The following is a 12,840-nucleotide window of genomic DNA, read 5'->3' as shown; positions in this document are numbered from 1 at the left end:
TATGCATATATATGTCATGCTCAGTACATACATCATATAATCAGTTCACACATTTAGGGGTCTAAGTAGTGCTTACGGACCCTACAGTAGGTTTACAGTCGACTTGGGCAACCTGTGCAACCTTAGAAAACATTTCAGTAAAATGGGCTCACACGCCCATGTGGCTTGCTCATGTGGGCCCACATGTCCGTGTGGCCCATACAGCCCACATTGGCCTTGGCCGTGTGGATTACACGACTGGCCCAGAATCCCACACGGCCCAATTTAGTCTAGCCTGTGCGTCTCACACGGCTTACCGGGCCATCACACTACCGTGTCTAGTGCGCACGGCCTGGCCTCGACGAACACACGCCCGCGTTATGGCACACGGCCTACCGTACGACCGTGTAGCATCGATAGAATGGTTTTTGGCTTTTGTCAAAACCTCATTTTCTATATTTTTGGGGACACACCTAGTTTCGATTGATGCTAAAATGATCATCAAGCACTCCAGAACCTATAATTGACCAATTTCACTCAATTAATCATTTAATCAATCAAACTAAAACCGAATCCAAAATGAGAAACGCATCCCTTAAGCGATGAAAAGCTTACCCTAATGCCTCGAAATAGTTGATTACATAATGGTACGATGAGACCCTTAATCCACGTGAGGTGTTGCTGCCAAACGTCAAAAACCCCTAAATCAAAACTGGAAAAACGTAAGTTATAGACAAAATAAAGCCTTACCTACCTAAACGCATGTAAAAAACTGCTATAGTAAGAACAAAGATGCAATAGCTGACAGAAGTGAACAAGAAGCGAAAGTGAGTCAAGGGAAAAATGGCAGAGAAGAAAAGGGAATTTTGCTTAACGTTAGAATTTTTTTGGGAAAAGAAAGACTGAAATTTTGCAAAAAGAAATTAATCAAGATAATTCTCAACTCCCCATATCCCTTAAATATCTTCATTCAACCCACTACCTAGAATTTCTATTTGACTGAAACTCTCTCGTTCAAACGAGCAAAAATAATATCCTTGCTCGCGCAGGGATTCAAACACAATACCTCTAAAACACAAACATACATCTTAACCACCAGACCAGTAGGCCCATTCTGATGTGAAATTACAAAGAATTAATATAAGCCCATTGCACACAGTTAAGGCTTACTTCCAAAATAACCAAAATTTGTCAAATGCAAGGCTTGAACTTGGGACCTTTTAGACACACCCAGAACACTTAATCCCTGAAGCGGATACACAATTGTGTCAAAAATTTACAAAAGCCAAAAAAAAAATTTGGGGCTTTATAATTTCTTTCGTAATTAGGATTTAATTTTTGCATAATAAAGCATAACAAGCATGAATAAACTCAACACTTCTTTAGAAAGAAAAAGACTAAGTAATGTGGTAATAGGAATGAACATGTCTAGGATTAGGTTATTAGGAAAGACTTGGTATTTAAGCAGTCTTAATGACTCACCTCTGTTTCTTTTCAACCCTACCTGGTGTTCAGTTTTCATTCATTACTTTGTTCTTGCAATGAGGACATTGCTTCTTTTTAAAGGGGATAAGACAAATAAATTGCTCAAATTGCTCAAATTTTTAAAATTTTCAAGTATGTTTCAATCATTTCTTTCATAAGTATGTTTTAATAAATGAATGTTTAAAGACATTTTTTGTTAATAAGATAGTTTGTATGCAAGTTTGAATGATGATTTTATCTAAGTAAAAGTATGTTATCATGAAGAATGGAATGCTTGTATGATCTTAGCCTTAGTAATGTTTGCCATGAAAACTTAAGTTTCTCTTGAGATTAGACATGTATGAAGGTTTATATCTTTAGAATTGACTTAGTAACTTTCATGAGGCGAAATCCTAGGGGACATAAAAATCTAAAATGATATAGGCATTAATTCTTTGGATCTTTTGAGCCTTTTCAAGCCAACCCTATGATATTAAACCCTTGAAACTGTAATTTTGAGCTTAAAGGCCTGTTTGTTGCAATGAACCTACATTATAAGCCACATTACCATCTTTTTAAGTTATCCTAATTTTGTGCACCCATATTAACGATAGTTGTCTTGGTAATCAACATTTGAGGAAATTTTCAAAAAGATGTATGTGCTCATGCTTAAAAAAATCATAAAAATGAGATGAAATAAGAGTGAAGAAAAGTTTGCTCATTCTTAAAAAAGAATAATGTATGAACTTGAGTTCAAAATAAGTTTGGGGTGATCCAAAGGTTCACTTAAAGAATAAGTTGTATTTCAAGAAATCCAAGACAAAGTTAAAGGTTAAGATTTTGAAAACAAAATGTCTCATCTTTTAAGATCCCTACCTTTAACTAAGCCCCATTACAACCTTATAAAAGACCTATTGATTTGATGATTATCTCACCTACATTAGTGGAGAGGATGTACTAAGTTCAACATATGAAGATCATAAATAAGCCTTATGATTGTTTGCTTGATTGATAAGAAATTATGTTGAATAAAGAATGTTATTTGTGGCTGTGAAATACATACAAACTATGATTAATGTTGGTATATTTTGAATCTTAGTATAAAACTTTAAAAATATTTGCATATGAATTACTTGTTAATAAAAAAGATTTATGAACATGAAGTTATTGATGCATGATTATGGGACAAAGATTGATGCTGCTTACACAATTAGCAATTTTGCCTTAGTAAGACCTTTTGCTGTGCATAAACATTACTCGAAACGAGCAATGATTTAAGTTTGGAGGTGTGTAAACTAAAAAATATATAGGATTTTTCTTATGTAATTTATCACCTTTTACTTAAATCCGTTGTTAAAACTAAGTAATTGTTTAATAAATTAATGAAATATATGAAAATATGAAATTAGGACATAGAAATTATTAAAATGTGATTTTATGCTTTATTATATAGTTTTCATGCATAAAATGACTTATTTTAGATATGTTTGAACATATTATATTTTTAAGACATAAAATGGGACAAGCATGATTAAATTAAATAATAAAATATAAAATTATACATAATAATTCATTTTAAAATATTTCATTAATAATTTGGGTTTTAATTAATTATTTAAATTGGATAAATTTTGTTCTTTGGTCATTTAATTTATCTATTTATTTTGGACAGGTCTGAAAACTTTGCCGGATTACAAAAAAACCATCCAAATTGAAGACCAAGTCAACCCAAATTCAGCTACACATGGTTGTCCACATAAACCACTTTTTGGTTTAATTACACAAGGTCCTTGCAATGTTGAAGAAATTAGATATTCGCCCGAAGATTTACATTTGACTGAGTCTCAGTCCTGAGTTGTTATGGCATTTAAATTGCTTAAAAATAAACCAAAATTCAACTCAAAATCCACTAAGCATGGTCGGTCACTCATTGGAAAAGCTTGAATAGAATAAACCTCTCTATTTTTAGCAAACTACCCTCCTCTCTTCACCTATAAATAAAACCTCATTTGATCCCCCATCCATCATCATTCTCTCTTCTATCTCAATTCTCTTTAGCATTTTCCATTTCCCACTCCTAGCATCATCTCTTCATAGAGATTTTAGCAATTAAGCCTCTTAAAGAGCCTTTGGTCAGCCACCTTGGAAAGCCATCAGCAAATGAGCAAAGCGAAGGAGCCTCGTCGATCAAAGTCTTGGGTGATAGCCACTTTGATTTGGGTTTAATCTTTCTTTTCTTTGATTTAATCTAAAAATGTTTGCTACGTGTTCTTTTTTCTTATTTACAACAATGTTAGCTTAATTTTATTTAAGCTAGAATGGTTGCTTTGATTAAATAATATTTATTTGATTCATGCTTATAATGTTTGTGCCTCAATCGATCATATTTTCAAGTAAAATCAAGTTTGTATTTTGCTCATACGTGATTGAAATGCACCTAAATTAGCTGAGCGATCCTAACCAGATGACGAATAGTGGACACATAATTGAAATGTGCATGCTCAATTTAGATCCTAACCCAATTAAATTGCAAGTTACATAACAACTTTAACCAAGCTCTGTTATCTACATAGTTTTTAGATTTGTGTGATTAAATTATTTTAAACCTAACACATCTCTATTACCTCACACAAATTCTAAGAAACCTTTAGTAAATAAGGGTCAGTAAAATGCATATTTACTAAGTAAGGGTTCCGAAAGGACCTAATGTGGTTTCTAAACTCATGAAAGATCGAGTTGCCATGGAATGTTTTTCCGAATGTTATTAACCATGTTGATAATAAATTGAGTTTAATTAAAGTAATTTTCCTAGTTTATTTATGTTATAATAGTTGTAAATTATGTTTAATTTTACTAAAATCTAGTTCATTCATATAGTTTTCATACTTAGGATAAATTACATTAAGGATCATTGCATTTAGTTTAATATATTCAATTTTAATCATCACTTCTCAACCATATTGTGTTTTTATTTACCAAGTTGTTAGTATAATTTTACAATTAATTGATTTAACACAAATGCAATCCCTGTGGAGATGATAACTTAATACTTATTTATTACTTGATAACAACTGTGTACACTTGCACAAACCTATGTGTTACACCTTCTTATTGGATTATAGTTTCCAAGAGAAATATAAATAAGTACCCTCCACCATACTTATAAGGCTAAGCAATACAGTTGGTTTCTAACTAGATTACTTAAAGTCTACCTAGCACAGTACTTTATACAAATCAGACGTACCATACGTTTGGCAAATACTCATTCCAAACTTACCCTTAATCTCTTAACATGAATTTCTCATTAATATAGCTAAATATCATGAAGTAAAATTCCTAATTTCTTATGTATTGGATACAATTCACCCACACGCATACGCTAAAAAAATCATTTGGGTGAATAACACTTTGTCAAGTAGTCTATTTACTATAATACACCAGAACTTTTGATCCGTCAGAACTGGGTGTTACACCACTCATATTGTTTACTGAATGTATGCAAAGCATACCATTGATACTGTTTTACTGAATGCACGTATGGCATGCCACTATACTAAAAATTGTTATCGAAAAATCATGATGTTCCACATTGTTACATGTCATATTACATTGCATGGATTTTGGGATTTGATGGGTGACGGAAGAGTTCCGTGGAGTATTGATGGTTTATCCATAATATTATTGTTTAGCAATATATTTGCTCCTCAGAATATTGTTAGACTATCGAGAACTTATCGCAACTTACTGGCAGCTTGTTTGCAAATTATTGGTAGTTTTACTGCATATTGTTACTAGTGGTTTATCCACATCGAGCTATAGATCTTACTACTTTTGATGTTTGGATGACGGGTTCTAGGGAACTCGTGGTGTGTGGCGAATGGATAAGTAGGACCTGTGCATTGTTTTACATTTGAAAGTGCCCATGCATGTACACTAATTTCTGAACTGTTATGATCTAAAATGGACATTGATATTGATGGCTATATGCTCTATTATGATTGTTTGAATATATGAAATTCTACTATTTGTATTGTTAAGAATCACACGAAGCTTTCTAAAACTCACCCCTTTAATTTTATCTTTTAGATAATCCCCATGATGAGGAATGGACTAGGCATATAGAGGTCTCATCTCATATTTTTCGTTTAATATTATAATTTTTATTACTGTTCAGGACTGCAATTGTTTTATACAAATTGTGGCATGGGTTCGATATTCTAAGTTATTTTGGTATTTTGCATGCATTATCGTTAAAAACTAGTTAAGTTAAATAATTGGACAACCTACACATTGGTGATTATAAGCTAGTAAAATAACTTTTTTTTAAGAAATATTAAATAATAAATCAAGGACATTGTATTTTCCATTGCAAATTCGTACTTGAATTTCCAAATAGTAAATTAAAATTAAAAAAATGGTCTCAAAAGTAATAAGAACTTTTATAATCGGGTTTTAAATAGACTTGGCATGAGTTAATGTTTCTATAAAACTAAAAAACTAAGAGAAGCCCACTATAGCTTTTCCAAAGAATAGGTAAATGTTTTAAAAGGAAGTTTTTGAGAATCTAATCATTTTTTTACTGGGCCATTATGGTTGTAACGCCCCAAAAATTTATATTTTTGTTTTTGTGAATTTATGACACAAATGTGTATCTGTTTCAGTGGTTAAATGTTCTGGGTGTGTGTGAGAAGTCCCAAGTTCAAGCCTTGACTTGGGCAAATTTTGGTTTTTTGATGAATAAAGCTTTGACTGGGTTCAATAGGCTTATATATGATTGGTTGTAAATATACCTCAGAATGGACCTACTGGTCTAATGGTTAAGTGGAGGGTTGGTTTGCTAAAGGTCTTGTGTTCTATTCTCCACGTAGGCAAGGATAATAATTTTTGCTCAGTTCTTAAAAGAGTTTCAGTGGTGTTAGAGTTCTGAGTAGTGCGGAGTTCGGTTGAGTGATTTTAGGAGTGGTTTGGGATATATGGAGAGATTTGTTGATTTCATTTTGTTTTATTCTTCTCATTTTTTCTCTCCTGCCGAATTCCCTACTCAAGTTTTGACTTTTTTTCACCAAATCACCTTTTCCCTTTTCTTCTCTGCTGATTTTCGCTTTTTTCTCTTGTTCTTATTCAATTTTCCTTCAACTTGACTCTCTCTCTTGTGCAATTTCGATTGCGTTTGACTCGGTAAGTTGGGTAATGTGGTTTGTTTCTGCTCATTAATTTTGTCATTAATACGTGTTGTTATTGACGATTAGGTGGTGTTTCGGGGGCTTGAAATCGTTTGATGGAGACTTGGTCCCATGAGAATTATTGTGGATTCGACCGAAGGTAAGGTTTTTGATAGTTGAAAGTGAACATCTCGTTGTGGTTTCGATCAAGTTTCATTAGTGTCACTAAAATTGGGTTTGGAATATGGATTTATAGGTTTTAGAGTGATTGAAAACAAACCAGGTGTGTACCCAATTGCACAAAAAATGAGGTTTTAGCGAAAGCCAAAAACCTCATTTTTGACTCCACACGGGCATGTGGTCGCCCGTGTGGTAGGCCGTGTGATAGAAAACGGGCGTGTGGTCGACGAGCCAGGCCGTGTGCACCAGACACGGTCGTGTGATGGCCTGGTGGCCATGTGCGACACACGGGCTCAACCAATTTGGACGTGTGGGCCCATACGGGCTTGTAGGAATCTGGTCCAGACCGTGTGATCGACATGGCCAAGGTCAAATTGGGTCGTGTGAGCCACAAGAGCGTGTGGGCCCACACGGGCAAGCCACATAGGCGTGTGAGTCTATTTCACTGAAATGTTTGCTAGGGTTGCACGGGTCGCCCAAGTCGACTGTGAACCTACTGTAAAGTCAGTAAGCATTGATAAACCATAATTTATACATATTTTTATCCTATGCTTAGCACATTTATGGATGGTTTCTCTTTAGAATTGGTGAATTTGATGCTCCTAATCCTTTAATTTCATGTTTTATACTTAGGTGAGCATAGGAGAGTAAAAAGAGCGAGAAACGGGTCGAAAATGGAGAAAATGGACCCACGTGGGAAATCAACACTACCTGGACTTCCTCACACGGGCGTGTCACATGGCCGTGTCCCTTTAGTAGGATTGAAGCATGACTTACACGGGTATACTACACGCCTGTGCTTGTTTAACAGCCTTGACCACGGGCTGGAGTAATCACACACGGGCGTGTCCCTGCCGAGCCCAAATATAAACCTATTTAGAAAAGGTCAATTTTGGGGGCTCTTAGGCATTCTGAAGCCTATTTAAACACCTAAGGAGGCACTTAGAAGGAGGACACAGAGCATGAAGTAAGGAATTACTCAAGGAAAGCCGATTGATCCATCTCAGAAGCCGGATTCATCATCAAGACTGAAGATCTCCTTTCAAGTTCCTTCAGGAGTTTTGGGTTTTCTTATGTTTTGTTATCTTTATGCTTTTGAGATGTTTTCTTTCATAAGTATAAACTAAACCCCTTAAATACCTAAGGGGAATGAAACCTAAGACAGATTTTGTTATTATTATCTGAATTGTATGATAAATATTTGACTTGTTCTTAATTATGTGTTCTTAATTCTTGTTTTGATATTCCAGGATATTTATTCAAGTTAAGCTCTTATTCAGAGAAGGAATAGACCATGTCTAAGAGTAAATTTTTCATAATTAAGCGGAGTTGATTGCATGCCTAGAGATAGGGTGATAAGATTTTTCCGGATTAGGGTGAAACCTAATAAAGGAATCCATAGATCGAGTTAATGCAATTCTAGGGTGTTAATTAGAAAGAGATTTCAATTATTCAACCTAGGGTTAGACGTTATTAGTCTCGCGAGAGATAATAATATAACTTAGGGATTTCTAAGGATCAAGTCAAATGAATAAATCATCTGATCCAGAATCAAATAACAAGTGAAGTCTAGGTGAATTTTTCCTTAAGTATTGTCTTAATCAATCCAATTTTCCCAAAAGTATTTTCCCAAATTTTCTTTCTGTGCATTCTTAGTTAGTAATTAGTTTAGATAACCAAACCTCTTAATTTTTAGGCTAGATAATAAAAAGGAAGTAAATACTAGTACTCGTAGTTCCTTTGGGTTCGACAATCCAGTCTTTCTGAACTATACTACTATTCGATAGGTACACTTGCCTTAATCGTGATAATAAGTTAGTCTCAAGAATGATTCTTTCATAAATCTTTAAAACCTATCACGAATATCACGTATCAAGTTTTTGGCGCTGTTGCCGGGGAACTAGGATATTAGGAACACTCGATTTTTATTACTTTTGTCATTTTACTTTTATTGCAACTTAAATTTTTATTTTCTTTTTTAATTTTTCATTTATTTTCTTTTGATAGTTTTTTTTTTCTAGTTTATGACCAGAAGAAACCCATCAGGACCGTTACTGTTTGATAGTGAGCTCGATCGCATAGTTCGTAGAAACCGAAGAGAAATAAGGCGAAGCTTACGATACACAAAGAAAGAGCAAGAGGACGATACTTCAACCACAACCGAGGAGATGGCTGAAAACCAAGAAAATCCGCTACCTCCTGTGATTGCTGTTAATCAGAATCCTGCTCCACGCACTATGAATGATTATGCTAAACCTAATTTAACAGGAACTGAATCGAGCATAGTTAGGCCTGCTGTAGCTGCAAATACTTTTGAACTGAAACATAACACAATTCAAATGATACATCAATTTGTTCAATTTGATGGTTTGCAGGATGAAGATCCCAACGCTCACTTAGAAAACTTTTTGAAACTATGTGATACATTTAAAATTAATGGCGTTTCTGATGACGCCATTCGCCTTTGGTTATTCCCTTTTTCGTTGAGAAATAAAACTAAACAGTGGTTGAATTCGTTACCACGAGAATCAATCACTACTTGGGAACAGATGACCGAAAAATTTTTATTAAAATATTTTCTGCTGGCTAAAGCAGCTAAATTACGTAATGATATCTCTTCTTTTGTGGAGATAGATTTAGAAACACTCTACGATGCATGGGAGAGATACAAGGACCATTTGCGAAGATGCCCTCACCATGGGTTACCACTCTGGCTATATGTCCAAACGTTTTACAATGGCCTGAACCCTTCGACTCGGCAAATGGTTGATGCAGCTACTGGCGGAACTATCAATAATAAAACACCTGAATATGCTTATGAATTTATTGAGGAAATGTCATTGAATAACTATCAGTAGCAAGTCATGAGGATAAAGCCAACGAAAATAGCCGGCGTTTATAACGTCGATTCGGTCACCATGCTCTCTAATCAGGTAGAACTCTTGAATAAGAAAATTGATGGTTTTCTTAGTTCTTCACAGGTTCACCTAGTAATGCAGTGCGAAACAAGTAGAGGTGGATCAAGTAGTTTAGAATACCCACCTTATGGCCACAACATGGAGGACGAGCAGTTAAATTTCATGGGTAACAATCCTCGATCTCAAAACAATCCTTATAGTAATTCTTACAATGCAGGTTGGAGGAACCACCCAAATTTTTCATGGGAAGGCCAATGAAATCAGAGACCACCACCCCCTCCAGGCTTTCAGCAGCCACCATACTAGCAGGAGAAAAAGCCAAACCTTGAGGAGATGCTAACCAAATTCATCTCAGTGTCAGAAACTCATTTTTAGAATACCGAGACAGCACTTAAAAATCAACAAGCATCGATCCAAGGGCTCGAAACTCAGATAGGTCAGCTCGCTAAATTGATATCTAAAAGACCACCAGGAAGTCTACCTAGTAACACTAAACCCAACCCAAAAGAGCACGTGAAAGTAGTTACACTAAGGAGTGGGAAAGTGTTAGCTGAATCTGAAAAGAAGCCACCACAAGAAGCTGACAGAAAAGAGGTTGAACCCCAAAACAATGACAACTTGATGCCAAAACAATATAAACCACCAATCTCGTACCCAGCAAAGTTGAAGAAAGACCGCATGGATGCACAATTCGGTAAATTTCTTGAACTTTTTAAACAACTGCATATTAACTTACCTTTTGTTGAAGCTATATCGCAAATGTCTACTTATGCAAAATTCTTAAAGGAACTTCTAACAAACAAAATGATGTTTGAAGACTTATCTACAGTGGAGCTTAATGAAGAGTGCTCAGCCATACTCCAAAACAAACTGCTAACCAAACTGAAAGACCTAGAAGGTTTTGTTATTCCCTGTTTAATTGATAGTTTGAATGTTGAAAAAGCACTAGCTGATTTAGGCATCATCATTAATTTGATGCCATATAAAATGTTTAAACAACTTGGCCTTGGGGAACCTAAACCCACTAGGATGAGTATTCAATTAGCTGATAGATCTGTTAAATATCCTAGGGGAATTATAGAGGACGTACTTATAAAAGTAGATAAATTTATATTCCCTGTTGATTTCGTTGTGCTTGACATGGATGAAGATGTTGAAGTGCCTTTAATTTTAGGTCTGTAACACCCCTATCCCATAACCGTCACCGAAATAGGATGAGACGTTACTAGAAATTAGGAATCAGATCAGAACAGTAAAAATTTTGAACCTTTTCTTAAATAAAAATCATTTATTTATATAACTAATAGACACAAACAAAGATCAAATTTAAAACTTATAAATGTAAACTTCCATAAGATGCCATATTCGCATGGCTTATATACAATAGTCAAAATATCATTCCACTTATAGTCTATCCTATACATGCCATAAGCTAAGTCCAAATCACATGATTACCACAATAGTAGATAGTGTGACGAAGTGCTGACGATTCTCGAGCTAATAGTAAGAGTCAACGATCTACAAAAATAAACAGAGAAACATAACATTCAAAGTAAGCTTTCATAAGCTTAGTAAGTCTTAAGCAATTTAAACATTGAACTTAAAAAAAACAAACCAAATGTTCGAAATCACATAACACTTTCTGAGTACAATACTATTTGGCCGATTATGCACAAACACATATCATTTTACTCCGTTTATACTCAAACTCATATAAACATAGTATTTACAAGCTTCCGGATTAACTTTAATTCTTTCAAATTTCACTAGTGTATCATTTCTTACCCACACTTACTTTCAACATTCATAGTTAAATGGCATATCGAAAACTATTTTGTAACTTTGCATAATAACTGAATGCACACATATACAAATATACATATGAATTTACAACATCTTTTCATATGCTTCTCATTACACATTCTTAATTCCCATCAGATCAATCTCACATATATAATATATATATCACATACCTGAATCACTTAATGTGTAATACGAGTTCAATTTATCATCTTAGCATAGGATCTCGTAGTCATATACTTTATCAAATTCACTAGCACTTGGCCTGCAAGGTATAAAACCCGAACATAACACCAGCACGAAGCCTACGGGACTTTAAACCCGGATACAATCTCAGCACAATTTATTTTATATACTTTTTACTAACTTTGGCCTCATCAAATATCTAATAATACACACGTTTCACAATTGGTCATTCGGCCACATTATATACACATAAACATATGTACATTTCACACTTGCCCATTCGGTCACACCACATACACAAGCACATATATAAGATAATGCTTTTATCATTACTTGCTAATACATCATATATTTTGCTTTCATTTAAATAACCACTCAGCCATATTACATTTCTAAGTAACCATTCGGCCTCACTATAGAAATAAGATAGCACACATTTTCATAAAAGCCATTCAGATAACTTGCACACATTTAATATTAGCCATTTCGGCCTCACCATATATACATATCTTGTACATCAATTTCATCATATCAAAATCGACTAGGTATACTAGTCATTCATGGCTTATAGCCTCATTTTAATATGGATTCGGTACTTTGATTACCAATATTTAATCAAGCATGTTCTTAATTACAATTATTTAACATTTTATTTTACATTCGGCAATGACATGTTCATCTCCAATAAATGTAACGCCCCCTTTACCCGAGACCGTCGCCGGAGTCGAGCACGAGGCATTACTAAACTTATTTGAGCACTTAAACAAATTCAAACAATTTATATCACACTTTCCAGACAAGCTGTCCAACTGCGTTACAGATGCAAAAAAAATCATATCTCGAGTTACAAAACTCGAAATCTAAATCCGTAAATTTTCCCCAAATCTAGGCTCATATATCTACTTACTAATTTTTTCTAGAATTTTGGTTGGGCCAATTAGTACAGTTTATTAGTTGAAGTCTCCCTGTTTCAGGGTTCGGCTGCTCTGACCCTGTTCACTACGAACCAAATTTCTCCATGTACAGAATTCAAATAACCAAGAAGTTTATTTCTATTAAAATAGACTCAATAAGGAATCCATACATATATAGTATGACTCCTAATTAATTTTTATAATTTTAATGATTTTTACAAATCAGAACAGGGAGTT

At 34.5% G+C, this 12,840-nt stretch overlaps 1 non-coding gene across 1 annotated transcript; it reads right to left on the bottom strand.

The window, feature by feature from the left end:
- Nucleotides 1-9,382: 9,382 nt before the first annotated feature.
- LOC128286255 (small nucleolar RNA R71) lies at nucleotides 9,383-9,489 on the bottom strand. The gene has a single exon (XR_008276798.1). It is a non-coding gene; the product is annotated as a small nucleolar RNA R71 (small nucleolar RNA).
- Between the last annotated feature and the right edge of the window lie 3,351 nt (nucleotides 9,490-12,840).

This window comes from Gossypium arboreum, chromosome 12 (assembly GCF_025698485.1).
Source record: "Gossypium arboreum isolate Shixiya-1 chromosome 12, ASM2569848v2, whole genome shotgun sequence".
Taxonomy (NCBI): domain Eukaryota; kingdom Viridiplantae; phylum Streptophyta; class Magnoliopsida; order Malvales; family Malvaceae; genus Gossypium; species Gossypium arboreum.
The sequence above is the reverse complement of the archived record's forward strand: the minus strand, read 5'-3'. Positions and strand labels throughout refer to the sequence as shown.